This window comes from Anabrus simplex, chromosome 1 (genome assembly GCF_040414725.1).
Source record: "Anabrus simplex isolate iqAnaSimp1 chromosome 1, ASM4041472v1, whole genome shotgun sequence".
In the NCBI taxonomy this organism is placed as follows: Eukaryota; Metazoa; Arthropoda; class Insecta; order Orthoptera; family Tettigoniidae; genus Anabrus; species Anabrus simplex.
In genome coordinates this window covers 138,554,976-138,560,882 of record NC_090265.1, presented here as the reverse complement: position 1 = coordinate 138,560,882, position 5,907 = coordinate 138,554,976, and positions in this window count along the sequence as shown.

Genomic DNA, 5,907 nt, shown 5'->3' with positions numbered 1-5,907 from the left:
TGATCCCAGAGGTAGGTACGAACTGTATTGAAAGAAAGACAAGTAAAAGGAAAACTTAGGTTAAGGAATGGATTTGTAGACAAGAAATGTGTGGAGCATCAAACAATCTATTGAAATAATTGGTTGCAGAGAATCCCCTATCAAACGTTCAATAGATCTTACCTACAGATGGATTTCAAGGTTTTAATTTCTTGCGTATAATTTCAACTTCTATGTCAACAAAGTATTGGTCTTTGAATTTCTGGACAAGCCTCTCAAACATAACCTCCCACTTGTTTTTATTAACATAATCTGTGTGCTTACATTCCACAAAATTTCATATTAATAACATCTTTTGAGTTCCAGTTGCTCATGTTTGGAAAGGTTGTGCCTTCAAACCAACATGGTGAGTCAAGTGAAGTCAAATGCAAGTTGAGGTTTACATGCAGTCAGTGGTGCAGTCAAGTTATTCATGTGATGGGCAAGTGGACACAAAAATAGAAATGAAGCAAGATGATTCTCCCAAGAAGGTATCCGTACCTCCGGGTAAATTTGTAAGGGCGTTAATCATTGGTAGGTATATGCTGGGATCAAGATATGGGCTACCACTAGAGTTAGTTTACCCCTTTTTGATGGTTAGTTTAGTGAACATAAATCCTTAAGAATTTTTAGCTGCAGTCAGTGAAGAAGCCTGTTGTGTTGTTAAGGCTGCTTCAAAGGCTGCTTCACAAGCTACCGCCCATTATTATTATTATTATTATTATTATTATTATTATTATTATTATTATTATTATTATTATTATTATTATTATTATTATTATTATTATTATTATTATTATTATTATTATTATTATTATTATTATTATTATTATTATTATTATTATTATTATTATTATTATTATTATTATTATTATTATTATTATTATTATTATTATTATTATTATTATTATTATTATTATTATTATTATTATTATTATTATTATTATTATTATTATTATTATTATTATTATTATTATTATTATTATTATTATTATTATTATTATTATTATTATTATTATTATTATTATTATTATTATTATTATTATTATTATTATTATTATTATTATTATTATTATTATTATTATTATTATTATTATTATTATTATTATTATTATTATTATTATTATTATTATTATTATTATTATTATTATTATTATTATTATTATTATTATTATTATTATTATTATTATTATTATTATTACTTACACTCACATTCCATGTCAATATCCGGGTGATTACCAACGAAATCTTCAATCATTTCATTTTCTATGATGAACCTAGATATTTAATATCCGTGCTTTCAATATTTAACAGGATAAACTACGGTAGTGGGTGAAAAGTTCAAGACATTGACATTGTGTGTTAGTGAAAATGCGTTTAAAGGTTACCTAGTTTCGTCATAGAAAATAACAGAGAATAGATATATCTCTGCGACCTGAGTCACGGCCAGCTGGACTCCCTACTCACGGCACGATGTCGGGAGCTGGAATCCAGTGCGACTCTGAGGATTTGAATCCAGCATCTATGGAACATGGCCACAATATCATGGACGTGGAGCGCACACATGATACATGCAACAGAAGTATTGAGCAGAATGCGGAAACGAATCTGAGGCTTGATATCACTCAACAAATTATGGAGGATATGCTAAAAGAGGAAGAACAACTGGAAATCGCCAGGGGCCTGTTGAAAAGTATTCTTGCAATTCAGCAGAAAAATATGAAGATTGAAATTCAGCAAGGTTTAAGGAAATTGGAGGAAGCCCTAGATGCGGGATCTACGCACAGAAAAGCCTGGAAAGCAACTAGAGCATTAATGCAAAAGGATTTGACCGATCAAGAGAAAGTAGAACAGAGCACCGCAAACAGAAACGTAGAACAGGATAACTGGGAAATAGCGTTATCCAAGAAGAAGAAGAAGAGGGAACAGAGGCAGAAGAAGGCAGATGAAGATGAAGGTACTCAACCTGAACCAGTACCGGTATCTGAAACTGTTAAAAAGAACGAGCAACGGAAACGTTCAACTATAAGAAGCCGCCCAGAAGCCGTACTTATTAAACCGATGAATGGCAAGACTTTTGCAGATGTTGTGAAGGATATCCGCAGCAAGGTGAACCCAGAAGACAGTGGCGCCAGTGTTAGATCTATCAGGAAAACTATGTCTGGAGCAGTTCTTCTTGAATTTAATAAGGCCACGGAAAAGGAGAATAGAGACAATTTTAATAAATCACTTAAAGGCGCTCTTGGACATGATGGCGAAGTAAAGGTTTTGACGCCTAGAACTACATTGGAAATTCGGGATATGGACAGTGCCACCACTATTTCCGACGTAGAGGAGGCTGTAAGACATGAATTAGAAAATTTTAATCAAGAATTGAAGGTCTCAATCACAAATCCGAACAGCAGGGGACAAAAACTCGCCATCGTGGAGATAGAAGATAGCGAGGCACGAAAGCTGTTAGACATAGGCAAAATTAAACTAGGCTGGCTATACTGCAGAGTAGGACGGTGGGCTGTAGTTCCTCGGTGCTTTAGATGTCTGTCATATGGGCATCAAGCACGAAACTGTAAAGGATTGGACAGAAGTAAGCTCTGCTTTAAGTGCGGAGAAGCTGGTCACAAGGCAGTAGGATGCAAAACGAATCCACGATGCATAATTTGCACAGATATGGGCGTTGAAGAGCCAAAACGACATCATGCTCTTGGCTCAGGCAAGTGTATTGTGTTTCGTGAAGCACTAGAAAAGGCCAAAAAGCAGTGGTGAATGGTACAGATCCTTCAAGCCAATATACACAGGAGTCTAACTGCCAATGATCTATTGACGCAGATAATCTATGAGATAGGAGCAGACATCTTGATTCTCAGCGAACAATATCAAGACAGAGAACAACCAGGCTGGTTTTCAGACAATCTAGGGACAGCTGCGATATGGGTACCAGACCTTGGAAAATACTCAGTTACAAATCAAGGATGCGGAGATGGTTTCGTCTGGGTCCAAGTTGAGAAGGTAATTTTTGTCAGCTGTTATTTTACCCCGAACGAGGCTATTTCTGACTTCCAGACAAAACTAGATGGGCTTGAAGATACTCTGCAAGGGATGAACACTAACCTAGTTGTTGCTGGTGATTTTAATGCTCAAGCAGTTGAATGGAACATGCCTCAAACAGATTCTAGGGGGCGGCGTACAATGGAGATGGTCGCGAGATTGGGATTAATGGTTATCAACGTTGGTAATGTGACAACCTTTCGGCGACCAGGGTGTCAGGGAACCATACCAGATGTAACCTTTGCTTCTGAAGACATTGCGTCTAGGATAACTGAATGGCGAGTAATTGAAGAATATACTGGAAGCGATCATCAGTATATCACTTTTCGTGTACTTCAAGAGACTCCGAATCTAAGGATTACCACGCCCAAGTCAGAAAGATGGAACATAGCCACTATGGACAGAGAAAAATTTCATGAAGTAATACAGAATGGAATGGATTGTATGACGGATACATGTCACGGAGGCAAAAGAAGCATTATTGCTAATAAATGCGTGGAACACACCATGAGACTCCTTCAGCAAGCATGCGACGCATCTATGACCAGAATCAAACAACGGAGAGGCAAGCGTCCAGCATATTGGTGGAATGAAGAAATTGCTGAGTTGAGGAAACAATGCCTGCGACTCAGACGAAGGACACAAAGAGCACGACATAACGACGCAGCTCTCTCAGTAGAGTATAAGACTATGAAGAAAAGACTGCGAAATACAATTAAAAAGAGTAAAGCCGACAAGTGGTGGGAAATGTCCAAGGAAGTGGATGAAAATCCATGGGGATTAGGGTATAAAATTGTCATGAAGAAATTCGGGATGATACCAAGCCCTATCATGGATCCACGCACCATGGAAGAAATAGTGCACACATTATTCCCTGATCATGCAGAGAGGATTGAAGATGAGGCCGAGAAAGAACTAGACAATGTACCACCTTTTACAATTGAAGAATTGATAACAGCAATTAATTCCCTTAGAAATAAGAAAGCCCCTGGTCCAGATGGTATTCCAGCAGAAGTACTAAAGGTGGCAGCCGAATTATGTCCTCAACTGCTGTTGAGAATGTATAATCATTGTTTGAAAGCGGGAATTTTTAGCTTTCGTTGGAAGATAGCTAGATTGGTTCTGATCAGTAAAGGGAAAACTGGGGGTTACAGACCTCTATGTATGCTGGACACTGCCGGGAAAGGTTTAGAGAAGCTTCTACAACCGAGAATACTAGCAGCAGTCCGATTAGCTGGCGACCTATCCGACCAACAACATGGATTTCGCAGAGGTCACTCAACGCTAGATGCTGTGAAGGAAGTGGTGAAGACAGCAGAACGAGCTCAAACGGGTAATCATTATTCTAGGAAACTGACGCTTCTTGTGACTCTAGATGTTAAAAATGCCTTCAACTCGGCAAGATGGAGTGATATTTTGGAAGCTCTAGAAGAAACTTTCAAGCTACCAGAATATCTCATGTATATACTGCGAGACTATTTGAAAGACCGTACATTGTTATATGACACGGAAGATGGTCAGAGAAGAAAACGGCTCACAGCTGGTGCAGCGCAAGGCTCAATTCTGGGACCACACCTTTGGAACATCATGTATGATGATTTATTACGGCTGGAGATGCCAGAAGATGTAAAACTTGTGGGTTATGCTGATGATGTGGCTGCTGTGATAGTAACCCGTAACCTAGAGCTGGCTCAATTTAAATTGAATCAGGTGATGCGACGTGTCAAAGAATGGATGATAAATCACAAGTTAGAACTCGCAGATCACAAAACGGAAATTGTCCTCCTGACGAGGAAAAGGATTAATACTGTTGTACCGATGCAGATCGGACAGATAGCCATCGAAACAACTAGGAGCACAAAATATCTTGGTGTAACGCTTGATACTAAGCTTACATATTGGGACCACATCCAACGGGTAACAGATAAGGCAGCGAAAACCATGACTGCACTGAGCAGACTCATGGGAAATATCAAGGGACCGATATCTAGTAAAAGGCGGCTTCTCATGTCAATTGTTCAATCGATACTGCTATACGGTTCGGAAATTTGGGCTGAATCGTTAAAAATTGTGAAATATCGGAGAAGAATTGCGGCTGTACAACGGAGAGCAGCTTTACGAATTGCTTGCGCATATCGCACAGTATCAGAACCCGCGATTCTAGTAGTAGCAGCAGTAGCTCCCATTGACTTGTTGGCCTTCGAAAGACAAGAAATTTGGCTCACACAAGAAGAGCTAGGAAGGAAAAGGGCAAAGGCTTTGGCTCATAGTCGCAGAATGCAACGATGGCAAACAAGATGGGAAGATGATTCTAGAGGGAAATGGACGAAAAGACTGATACCTTCTCTGGGCGTATGGGTTGCCCGAAATCATGGTGAAGTGAACTACTATCTCACACAGTTCCTGACAGGTCATGGATACTTCCGAAAATTTCTTCATAGGCTAGGGCTAGCAACTAGTCCGGTGTGCATATACTGCGGCGATATCGATGACGTATCACATACTTTCTTTGTGTGTGTTCATTGGCTGCCACAAAGAAGATGCTTAGAAGTTATGCACGGAGAATTGACGCCAGAAGGGATCGTGTCAGTAATGCTACGAAGTCGAGAATCTTGGGACCAGGTGGCAGTCTACGTAGAAAATATTCTGCGTCAGAAGAAGAAGGACCTGGACGATTACGACAGATAGTAAAGCAGAAGAAGGAAGATGAAGCACAAGATGCATTAAGCACGACATCCGCCCTGAAGTAATGCGAGAGCGGTTCCGGGGCGGAGATAAACGTCGTGGGAAAAGGGAGTGTGGTTTTTAGTGGGTAAGAATCTCCACACACTTGTTGAGTGCGGA